General features: G+C 43.6%; 1 long non-coding RNA gene across 2 annotated transcripts; it reads right to left on the reverse strand.

The window, feature by feature from the left end:
- Positions 1 to 273: 273 nt before the first annotated feature.
- Positions 274 to 8,575, reverse strand: LOC309515081. 2 transcript variants are annotated; one of them, XR_014212241.1, is made up of 5 exons: positions 8,431 to 8,575; positions 5,365 to 5,532; positions 3,346 to 4,006; positions 2,275 to 3,052; positions 274 to 641 (listed from the first exon to the last, which is right to left on the reverse strand). It is a non-coding gene; the product is annotated as an uncharacterized lncRNA (long non-coding RNA). The 2 variants fall into 2 exon arrangements; XR_014212242.1 differs by having other exon boundaries at positions 2,275 to 4,006; positions 8,431 to 8,573.
- Between the last annotated feature and the right edge of the window lie 4,040 nt (positions 8,576 to 12,615).

The raw sequence follows: 12,615 nt of genomic DNA on the forward strand, positions 1-12,615 counted from the left end.
GAAATTCTCTCTCCTACACAGCTCTGAAAGGTGCATTGAACCATGTTTTCCTTTGCATCAGGCTACCCATGTTGGACCCAGTTCAGATCACACACACACACACACACACAGAGAGAGAGAGAGAGAGAGAGAGAGAGAGAGAGAGAGAGAGAGAGAGAGACCCCTTGCAGCTGATATTTCTTTTATGGAAAGTAACAACCATCAGCATGGAGAACCTTTATAGTTGCAAACCAGACCATTCTCTGCCTCCATCAGGCACAGAAAGCGTTGCAAATCCGCACACTCTCCATGCACTCAGCATCCTGCTAAATGAGGCCCCGGTGTTTCAGCTGAAAGCGCTTCCGAATATAAGCAGACTGCTGAATCTCTTCGTAGCAATATGCCGTCCAAACCAGAGGAGGATTTACCAGGTTATCTAAATCTTTCTAAGAAAAGTGACAGCCCCCTCTCCTTCTGAAAGTGTTTTCAATTCTCCATTCTGCATGGCATGACACAGAGGCACAAAGGGGTCTTGATGCCTTGGGATTGTTTAATCATTTCTTGAAAACAATGCAAGTGGAAGTCAAAGTTATTTTGATCGCCGTCATCACAGACTGAAAAGGCCTTGGCTGAGTTCTTCTGCCAGACAATAGAAGAAAAGGCTGCAAAGAGATAACAAGGAAAAACATGATTAAATCACAGAAGTGACATAAAATCAATAGAGACAGCCAAGGATCAATAATTCTTTGCTCTGAGTAACAGTCGGCAGCGCTTGCACTCATTTTCAGATTTTTCCGACATTATTACCGACTTGATTTGCAGAAAAAGAGATGACTCTCTTTATTTTTAACAGCTCTTCTTATCTTCTGTGTATGTTTAATATTCATCACCTGCAATTAAAGGTAATTTAACCCATTCAGGGCAGGCAGTGAGTTTGTTCTAATTCTTCTTTAAGGGCCAAACCACCTTTTTTTCAAATAGCAGCTTCAGCAGAGCAGGGGAGGGGAAGGAGGGTATTGTTCCAGATCAGGACAGTGGCAGAGGGGAGGGGGTTATCCTTTTTCTCTACTCTATTTTTTCTGATGAAAATTTCACCCCTATGCTACAAATTGCTCCAGTAGGAAGAGGTTAAAGATCCCTTCCCCTCTCACATGTCATAGTTCTAACCCAGATTGGGAGGACCCGAAAGTTGCTATTTGAAAACAATTTAAAAAGTGAGACAGAGATACATTCACTCACTCATCCTGCTAGTCTGGCCCTGAATGTATAAGCACATCAGCAATGGGAAAATAAAAGATCTAGAGTGAATCATTAGTGTGCAATGACGCACATACACATCACTTCGAGTGGGGTATCAGGAATCACCCTAATTTGAGACATGATGCTGTTGATGCATGGCGATGTACCTAATTGAATCTCCCCTGGGGCATGAATGCAAGAACAGCCTTGCTGGATCAGGCCAAAGGCCCATCGAGTCCAGCATCCTGTTCTCACAGTGGCTAACCAGATGCCCATAGAAAGCCCACAAGAGGAACACAAGAGTGTAACAAGACCGCTCACCTTTTGCGGTGGGCAGCGTTGTGGCTGGGCATCCATAGCTGTTCCACCAGGCCTTTGGCCAAGGCAAGGCACAGTCTGACCCCCTCTCTCCTTTTGTAATCCTCATAGAACCATTGGGCTAGAATGGTTGCCATTAATTTGACTCTGAACTGATTTTAGAATGAATTGATTTTAGAATGTATTTCAATTACCGAATTTTTTTGCTTTATAAGACTCACTTTTTCCCCTCCTAAAAAGTAAGGGGAAATGTGTGTGCGTCTTATGGAGCGAATGCAGGCTGCGCAGCTATCACAGAAGCCAGAACAGCAAGAGGGATTGCTGCTTTCACTGCGCAGCGATCCCTCTTGCTGTTCTGGCTTCTGAGATTCAGAATATTTTTTTTCTTGTTTTCCTCCTCCCAAAACTAGGTGTGTCTTGTGGTCTGGTGCGTCTTATAGAGCGAAAAATACAGTACTTGATTGTGATTTTATGTAAACGGTGTTATTTTTACTGTTATTAGCCACTCTGAGCCTGACTTCGGCTGGGGAGGGCGGGATATAAATAAAATTATTATTATTATTATTATTATTATTATTATTATTATTATTATTATTATCCTCACAGTGATCCAGGTCGGGGTCAGGGAATTGACGCCTCCCTCGCGCCAGCCCCAGCCATGTGATGTCCTGCCCACCCACCCGGCCAATCAGTGCTGGTGGGGGCGTGGCCACGGGTGTTTTAAACCACAGTGCTTACCTCTCGCACCCTCGCCGGATCTGCTTCTCCAACAATCACCACCTTGACTTTGCTTTGCTTCCATTGGATTCCTGTTCAGGCTGCGGCTTCGACACCGGCTTCTACTTGCTCTGCTCGCAATTTATCAGCAAGAGTCTAGTTTTGGTTGGGGTTTTGCCTGATGACTAAAAGGAGTTGCTCTCCCTCGCAGTTCATGGCACGGTTAAGATACACTAGTGGTGGAGAAACACTTGTCTGTGGACTGGAACTGTCCTGTAAAGCCTTTTGAACCAGCCCAGTAGCCTCTTATTTTTTTGAGGAGCTATTTTTAAAAAGCCATTGCTTAGAAGTGCTCAGCGACAATCATTTGTCTTCCAGAGTGCTTGGCAATCTGCTTCGCTTGTGTGGCGTTGATACATTTTCCTGTTAATCATTTGTTAATTTCTCACTTTTCAATGCATTTCCCTGTCACTTTCCTAACCGCAAGAAGGCAGTTCTTTTTTAGAAGTAGATTTGTTGGGCTTGCGCAACAGAGCACTTTAATCCAGGTCAGAGGTACTGGAAATATCAGTGGAGGGGTGCCAAATTGATTAATTAATTAATTACACAAACCTATATTTCCCAGCAGGCCCTTGAGTCCCTCCTGCAAGATACTGACAGTCTAGATGTGGTCCATAGTTTCAGTTTCATGGTCTTTCCGTTTGTGAGACTGGAGGTGGACCAAATAGTTTGTTGCTGTAAGTGAAGCAGTATGACCCCACAGCAAGCCTAGAGCTTCCTTGTAGCCACCCATGTCCCTCTAAGCAAGAAAAATAAAGAGGAAAACCATTTTCTTTATTTAGAACATGCCAGTTTACTGTATTACCATTTATTATTTAGCGTTTAGGTGTCAGTGCCATTGCATTAAGTGAACAAATTGCAAAGGAGACTAACAAAGCAGCAATGAAGGCTGTCAGAAAATCAAATGGACCCATTGCATTTACTCCTGGGGTAGGGGAAAAAAATACCAGGCACCTGACAAATTTCATTTTGTACATTACAGCTCTGTTGAAAGAAAATGCAAGCAAAGAATCCTATTTGCTGGTATGTCACCTGTAAAACAATTGGTGCATGTCTGAGCAACACTTATCAGAAGCAGAAATTCAGAGATCTTGATGACAAGGAGAGGGGAACATCTGAAATGCATATAAAAAATGAAGCCAAATATTCTTCATGTATTCAATGCATTTAAAATATGTCGTTTCCTCAATCGGCAGGGGACTGGGGTCCCTTCAAACTCATCGGATTCCATGAAATTAATATTTTGTAAATGGCAAGACAGCAGACAAAGCAGTACAGGAAACACCACAAATGCAAAATATTTCCCACAGCTTGGTCCCCAAATCCTTTTTTTTTAATAAAAAAAATCTTCCCCATGAGCCGAACTGGAACAAACTCCACTATTAAGTTCCCCTGGTTTTTTCAGATGTGAGCACAGTGGAAAGCCATTTGTTACAAGTCTCACACCCCTGCTCCATCCAAGCAAACAAACGTCCTCTTAATATTGCATGAAATCAACTTATATAAAAGTTTTACAGCTCTGAGTGAAGGGAGATGAAAGAGACTTTCTCAGTTGTCAGAAGATGAAAGCTGGAGGTGGAGGGTCATGGGGACTTCCTGTCCAATTGCCTATCCTTCTGTTCTTCAGACATTACTAACTGGGCATCGCTGTAAGCACCTGCTGAGGGTGAGGAGTCACAGAACAAGCCAAGAGCTGAAACAAGTAATAATCAGGAAATATAATCATTATGCAAGCAAAGTTCCAGGTTGAAGAAGCGGCCTTTTGGCCTTCTTGTTGAAATGGACCAATAACTAACCTGCGTGAGCAGATGGCCAGCCCAGTACCTGGAACCCATCCCCTGTCAGGGCAAATGCTCTAGCCCAGCCTTTCTCAACCTGTGGGACCCCAGATGTTGTTGAACTACAACTCCCATCATCCCTGAGCTCTGGCCTTGCTAGCTAGGGGTGATGGGAGTTGTAGTTCAACAACATCTGGGGACTCACAGGTTGAGAAAGGCTGCTCTAGACCAACCTTCCTCCATCTGATGTCCTCTAGGTTTTATCAACCTCAGCTCCTATCAGTTCCAGCTGGTGTGGCCAATAGTCAGGGATTGTGGGTGTTGCAATCCAACAACATCTGATGGCACTGGGCTTGGGGAGGTTGCTCTTATCTGGTGGCTCACAATTTGGGGCACCTGCACAAAGAGCTTGAGGTTCTTGGACAGCTGGTGAGATGGGAGCCAGCTTTAAGGAAATGGCAAGTATACCTCACCAGTAACTGGGCCTCACTGTCCTGATTGATAGACTGTGTAACCTAACACAGAACATCACAGCTGCTTTTCTAAAGAAGATAGGGCCAGCCCTAACATTAGGCAGAGTGAAGTGGCTGCCTCGAACAGCAGATGCTGGAGACAATGGTGAGGTGATGGAGGGCAGGGCATATGTGTCATTTGGCCTGTCCTAAGCTAGCTTGCTAGGGATGCGGGTGGCGCTGTGGTCTAAACCACAGAGCCTAGGACTTGATGATCAGAAGGTCGGCGGTTCGAATCCCTGCGACGGGGTGAGCTCTGGTTGCTCGGTCCCAGCTCCTGCCCACCTAGCAGTTCGAAAGCATGTCAAAGTGCAAGTAGATAAATAGGTACTTCTCCAGCGGGAAGTTAAATGGTGTTTCTGTGTGCTGCTCTGGTTCGCCAGAAGCAGCTTAGTCATGCTGGCCACAGGACCTGGAAGCTGTCTGCGGACAAACGCCGGCTCCCTCGGTCAGTAAAGTGAGATGAGCGCCGCAACCCCAGAGCAGTTTGCAACTGGACTTAGCAGTTAGGGGTCCCAGCGTGGTGTAGTGATTAAGAATGGTAGACTCGTAATCTGGTGAACTGGGTTCGATTCCCCGCTCCTCCACATGCAACTGCTGGGTGACCTTGGGCCAGTCACACTTCTCTGAAATCTCTCAGCCCCACTCACCTCACAGAGTGTTTGTTGTGGGGGAGGAAGGGAAAGGAGATTGTTAGCCGCTTTGAGACTCCTTAAGGGGAGTGAAAGGAGGGATATCAAGTCCAAGTGCAAAACTCTTACCTTTACCTTTAAGCTAGACTGCTATCCTTGGGTGCAATGGAGGAAGCTGTCTTGTCACTAATTTTGAAGACTCGGCGGTCAGTCTGATCAGCTTCTGGATGTGGAACAGCTGGAAATCTTGTCCATCTCAAAGTTGGTGTTGATAAAAGGAAGGATCAGACGCTCTTCCTAGAGTGAAATGTAAAGTGAGATGAAATTCACTATTGCTCAAGGACAGTAATAAAACGTAGCAGGAAGGAGGGTTTCAGAAATGTTCTCATGCTTAAATCTTCACAGGGAAAGTCCACCAGAACTAAGTAGCCAAATACAGGGAAGTTTTCCACTGCTGAAACCCACACAACACTGTCTGTCCTGGGAAATACAGCATTCCAGTCTTTTGTGCTTTAACCACAGTGAACAAACAGAGGCTCTGCTTTCAAGTTGAAGGTTTCTTTTTTAACTGTTTTTAATTGCAAAGAGAAGTTTATAGTCTGGTAATATATAGCCCCGTAAATCATCATTAAAATGCTTTGAGTCATGAAACAATAATAGGAACAAAAACCAATGTGTGTATATCAAAAGCAAGAGATTTATACATGACCTGGGATGATAGGACAAGAAAGCCAATGTTTACCATCTTTAAGAATAGCTGTGTCATTTGGAGGGGGTTGTTTGGGGGAAAAAACATGACTAATAGAATCAATACAGACAATATTTAGAAATTCCTGGGTGGGATTTGTGTTCTTAGACTTCAGGTGAATTTGCAAGATAAGAATGAGACTTTCAGTAAATATGAATCCACTGCCCAGAATTCTAACTTTTTCAGCTGTTTTAAGAATACACAGTTATGTTGATGTTTCCATGGTTGGTGCCAGAGACCAGACAAATCCAGCAGATTCTGCTTCAGTCTTAATTTCTGCATTGTTGGAGGGGGTCTAGTAGGCATCTTGTCCAATCCCTTGCTTGAGGCAATGAATCCTGAGCCATAGCCGGCTCTACCATGAACCAAAATGAGGCAACTGCTTCAGGCAGCTTTCAACTATTTTTTCAACAATTTCTGGTTGCCATGACACAAGCAATTTCCTGGGCTACTTTGCCCATAATGCCTTGCTTTGAAGGACACCTAGGCCTTCCTCAGAGCAAGACAGAGGGGAAAGGGAGTCAGCATGGCCAGTGCTGACACCACATTAGCAATTGACAAGTAAGTGGAGGGCGGAGCAAATAGGGCAGTTGAGCAGTGGGGGCTGCCTCAGGAGGTGCAATGTATTTGTTGTTGTTGTTGTTGTTGTTTAGTCGTTTAGTTGTGTCCAACTCTTCGTGACCCCATGGACCAGAGCACTCCTGTCTTCCACTGTCTCCCGCAGATTGGTCAAACTCATTCTAGTAGCTTTGAGAACGCTGCTCAACCATCTCATCCTCTGTCGTCCCCTTCTCCTTGGGCCCTCCATCTTTCCCAACATCAGGGTCTTTCCCAGGGAGTCTTCTCTTCTCATGAGGTGGCCAAAGTACTGGAGCCTCAGTTTCAGGATCTGTCCTTCCAGTGAGCACTCAGGGCTGATTTCCTTCAGAATGGATAGGTTTGATCTTCTTGCAGTCCATGGGACTCTCAAGAGTCTTACACTGGCCTTATAGAGCATCTCCTCTGCTTGAAGAGGAAGGGCTGTGTTGAGTATCTGCAAGATGTATAAAGCTGCTCCATCAGGTTTTATGTATGCCCCGTGCCCTGTGGCTGAGGTAAACCGCAGATCTCTCTGCCTTCTGAAGCACCCAAAAACCTTGGAGCTTCCTTTTACAAATATCTAATTTTATGGGAATGGCCTTTGTCCAATGCAGACCCTCCAAGTGTCCCTATTTTCCAGGGACAGTTCCAGATTTACAGAAGCCATCCTGGTTTCTGATTTGATCCTGGAATGTCCTGTTTTTCCTCAGGGCATCCCTATTTTCATTGAAGAAATGTATGGAGTTATGAGACCCCCAAGCCAAGGAGATAACTAAATTACAACCTTTAGAAGACATTTGAAGACAGCCCTGTAGAGGGAAGTTTTTTAATGTTACTTATTTTATTCTGTGTTTATATATGTTGGAAGCCACTCAGCAACCCAGTCAGATGGATGGGGTATAAATATTAGTATTAGTATTATGGATTAGGACGTCCCTATTTTCACTGGAGAAATGTTGGAAGGGTATGTTTGTCCAATGTACAGAATTTTCACTTCTCTGTCTCATTAGGCCTTCAAATCTTTCCTTTTCTTTTGGCAATAAATAATATATAGGCCAGTATCTGATGAGATGGATGAAGCTGTCTGTTTTATATATATATTTATATATTTTTCTTGCGTATGTGCCTAGCATCGCAATCATTCCTGTGTGTTGAGAGAGCTGAGTGACACTTTTTAGCAGCTCACTATTTATAGGGTTGTGGAAAGGATGTCTATTCCAGAGGCTTTTACCTTAACCTAAACCAGGAAGGCACTTATAAAATTGAATTGGCTGCTTAGAGAGCTCATATTCTATTGTAAATTACAATCTATAGTTCTGTCTGACTGCCGGACCATCAGGAGATCACAAAACTGTGCTGATTCTTGTTTTCTGATTAAATTTAGGCTACTATCCTTCTGTGCCAGATTTCTTAAAAAAGAAAAGAAATAGGCAGAAGCAGAAAGGTACCTAAATGCATTATCAGGAAATATATTTTTATAGGAATAATATTTCAAAACAAATTCTATACATAATGCTAGAAACAGATATCAAATTCAGCCTGCTATAATTTGGGACTAAGTGTTATGGAGATAATGCAAATTTATTTTTGGTTTAAAGAGAAGGATATTTGGTCTGGCATCCTTCCTATGAAAGTTGATCATGCCGCTCAAATGTCATTTGTCAGGAACCTGCGGTCACCTTATTTGTCAATACTCTTGCAATGTTCCTGATCTTAAACACATAAACTGTTCTATTGCTGGATTTTACTGCAGATACTTGCCTCCAGAGATCATTACAATGATTTCTAAACAAGCACTGAAATGCTAAGTACCTCAAATTACCCAACATGTCCTACAGAATGTGTGATTCTTAGGAAATACATCTTACTTGTATTGGAAGTACAAGAGCCGAGATCATTCAGTTAGTAACCTAAGAATTAATTCTGTTAATAGTCAACCAGCAAAGGGGTGGTGGTGGTGGATGTGCTGCCTAGCAACTGGTCAGAATGGCATGATCCTTGCTGAGGTAAACTGAGTTCTAATTGGCTAGTTAGTGTTGAGGGAGTTTTCATCTGAATGTTAGTTGTATGGACTGACATACATGTATCAACTAGGCCTGAATTGCTAAGAAGGACTAACACTCCTCTGTTTATTTCATCTCATATGATGTACCATACTTGTATTCTTCCATTTACCCAGTAAAGTATTAGGCATTTCTCTTCTCTTTGGATTCCATCTGTATTATTTAAGGACTTTGCTAACAAGTGGGGTTTATGTCTCTCTGACAGTACTTCCCTCATTTTGTAACATCAGACAAAAGCTTGGGATCTTTGTCCCATGCTATATACTGGCCTCAAAGGAATGGCTGTGAGGAAGAGAACTGAGATAATCACTGAACAATATTAGCTTTGAAGTACAGTATGGTGAGGGGTCCTTTTGTGATACATCATATCTTCCTTTTCAAGTGACTCCCGCCCTCAACTTTGTCCCTGTGTTCCTTTTTTCCTTCCCAAAAGCAGAAGAAAAGAGACATGCCCCAAGGCACAATAATGTTTTTGCACAATAACAGCTCGTTCACATTTGCTGAGCAGAATCCATATATCTCCCCTTAAGTTTGCACTTCCTTAATGGAGAATATTGCACTCCAAGCACTCTTTGGTATAAAAGGCAGTACTTCCCCCAGACAAAACATACTTGGCAGATGAGATTGTTGGCTGGAATTGCTGTGCGAGAATCACAGGCATGTATTGGACGTTATCTGTGATGTCATGGTACAGATAATGAGCGGTGCAACTTCCTCCCGTTCAATTTTGCGAAACCTAGCCAGCTATTGGCTATGTACACCCCTGCTGTTCCAACCCTTAACACTATAGTGATCAAAGCTGCTTTGAAGCAGAAAACAAAACCCAACAGGGCTTTGTGAGTGCAGTCCTATGCATGTTGATATGGGGGAGGAATATGTTGGACACAGTGCGTCTTTCTCCTGAGAAAACATGCATGGAATTCAGTTGCAAATGGATCTATTTGTCCATCCAGCCTGGTACTGTCTACTTTGATTGGCAGTGGCTCTCCAGAGATTCAGGAAGGACTGTGTCACTCACCTTACCTCTGTCTCCCTGGGTCTTTGCAGCATACCAGGCAGGAGAGAGGGAAGGGGAGGGTTACTGTGGTGGTGAGGTTGGTGCAGTGCGAACGTGTGGGCAGAGCCAATCAAGCACTCAGTCAAACAGAGCTCTTGTGTACAGCACAGACCTACAATGCCATCCACTGCTGACAGGAACATAAGAAGAGCAACTGGATCAGGTTAATGGCCCATCTAGTGCCATATCCTGTTCTAACAGTGGCCAACTAGGTGCCTGTAGGAAATATGCAAGCAGGATTCAAGTACAATGGCACTTTCCCTTCCTGTAGTTACCAATAACTGTTATTCGGAGGCATTGCTGCCTACAGCTGTAGAGCTAGAAAAATGCAACCTGTGCTGCTGATAGAAAAATACAAAACCTTATGCAAAGCCACAGAGACTTGCGAACTACCCAACCTAAGATGAACTTATAATGTCTGATTTCAATTGATTTTTCAAGTGGTTTTTAGGTGAGTTCATGAAGATACCAACAAAAGGTAAGTTCAGTGTTGTTCACAGTACCGAGAGATGCTAGTGAGGTTGTAGATGGATGTTAATGAAGTTGTACCTGTTTTGCACCTGTTTCGCCCTGGTAGTCTTCGTGAACTTACCTAAAAAGATAAAGAAAACAAAAGACAGAGTTAAGCACTTGAAAAATCCATTGAAATAAGACATTCACATAAGTTCATCTTGGGTTGGGTAGTTTGCAAGTCTCTGTGGCTTTGCATAAGGTTTTGTATTTTTCTCAGAAGATTGATAAAGAATATAATCATTTTGGTAATTATTGTGTGTATATTAGTCGCCTACAGCTGTAGAGGCCATAGAGGCAGAGCCTAGCCATCATGGCTAGTAACCATCAATATCCCTCTCCATGAATTTGCCAGATCCCCTTTTTAAAAGTTGTTGGCCATTACTGGCTCTTATGAGAGTAAGATCCACAGCTGAACTATGCTCTGTGTGAAAAAGAGCTTTCTTTTATCTATCCCGACACTTCCAGCATTCAGCTTCCTTGACTGCCCATGAGTTCTAGCGTCATGAGATCAGGGGAAAAGCTTATCTCTACCCACTTCCTCCATGCCATGTATAATTCTCTAAACTTCTTTCATGTCCCCTCTTACTTGTCTTTTCTCCAAACTCCAAAGTCCCCTTTCTTCATAAGGGATTCACTCCATCCCCTTGATCATTTTGGTTGCCATCTGAACCGTTTCCAACTCTACGATATCCTTTTTAAGGTGAGGCAATAGGCTTGCTTATGCCTGAGTCTCCAGAGAGCCTCTGCCAGTCAGAGCTGGATATGGACAAATATTCGGCTTCCAGTGACCTCTACACAGACTTGACCTCCCTTGAGAACCTAGACTTTGGTTTTTACTCATGCCTGAAAGAGAAAAGAACACAGTGCTGTGCCTTTAATCATGAACTTCCTGATCTTTCACCTGTTTGTATGGTGAGGTCACACTAGAATTCACTGGGTGTAACACTTGTTTTGCTTGAACTTATCTACAGTAAAGAGTCTGGCAATGATCTACTACTTGGAAGCCTTTTTATTGTTGGAGATTATCCAACGTGTTATTTTTATATTTTATACTTTTTGAAGAGGAAGAAGAAATCAACCACCTCATCTAGATGGGCTGCAAATGGAGCTGAAGATTCTATCCTACTTTTTGCCTTGAATTGCAATGGTTGCTTTCCCAGCAAAGACAAAAGCCAGCTTCAGATGCTGCTCATAGTCACCACTTCATGCAAGCACTGAATTGCTTTGCCCTTGTAGGTTCGATGTGAACCACCAGAACACTAATGTGCTCTGTTCTATCCTGTTGTTACAATGGATCTCTTGTCCTTCTCACAGCTTCTCCTACGCTGATCCTCCCTTTGGTCTATCTTCTGATGGAACAAGCAGGGCCCAACAGCAGCCAGCCCTACCGTTAGGCAGAATGAGGCAACTGCCTCAGGCAGCATATACTTGGATGGGGGTAGCATTCCCCTAAACATAGTGCGAAGATCAGGTGACTGGATTTACCGCCTTGGTGCTGTCGATGGGTAACGCCAGGTGCCCTCTGCTTTTCATCTTTAAGCCAGACTTGGATCAGACAACCCATTAAATAGACAATCTCTTCAATCATAGAGGAATGTCCTCCAAAAGCCCTTCAAATAGAGAGCTGGCCTCTGTAAAGTTGGACACAACGACACCCTAAATGGTAGAGGCTGCCCATATCGTCTTACCTTTAAAACGTGTGTTTGGAACAAGTGCATTAAGATGATATCAGCTATCAGAAATCCAGGTATTTGTTTTGTGGTGTTCTGTTGTTGTTTTTTCCTGGACAAATGATTTAGAAAAATAAAATCAATGCAGTGCATTTCAGCTTGCTGGAATCTTAGGGAAAGATGGTGCTCCTGTTTATACAATAAAAACCACTGTGAACCTTTTAGACCTCGACATGGCAATGAGCTGTTTAAAAATAAAATGCTGTGGAGCTATCCATTCTGCAAGCAGACATGCAGTTTTCAAGAACCGGTTTCATCCAGATGAGATGGCATGAGGCTCTGCTCATGTTCAGCAAACCAGGAAGGCAAGAGACTAGAAACATGGGAGAGACACAGGAGTGGCCCACCAGATAGAACAGACGTACTATACCAGCTGCCCAGCAACTGGGTTGCTATTGTTTACTAGGAAGCAGAAGACAGGTGAGGCGGTGGGTAGGTTGGCATGGTACAAATGCACTGGTGGAGCCAATCTAGCCCTTCTGCTGGTGTGCTTACAGCATGCTGGCCTCCCCACCACCTCATGCCTCTCCCTCCCAGTAAGCAATTGGGCAGAAAATGGAATTCACCCAAGTAACCCCCAAGTCTTTCATTTTTACACCTAAAGTTACGTATGTCATGGACTGGCTGGATGCAGACCAGTGGTGTGGGGAACCAGCTGGGGAAGCCCCAAGGGAATCTGCAGGGGAAGAA

Source organism: Podarcis vaucheri, assembly GCF_965113315.1.
Source record: "Podarcis vaucheri genome assembly, chromosome: 12".
NCBI classification, from domain to species: Eukaryota; Metazoa; Chordata; class Lepidosauria; order Squamata; family Lacertidae; genus Podarcis; species Podarcis vaucheri.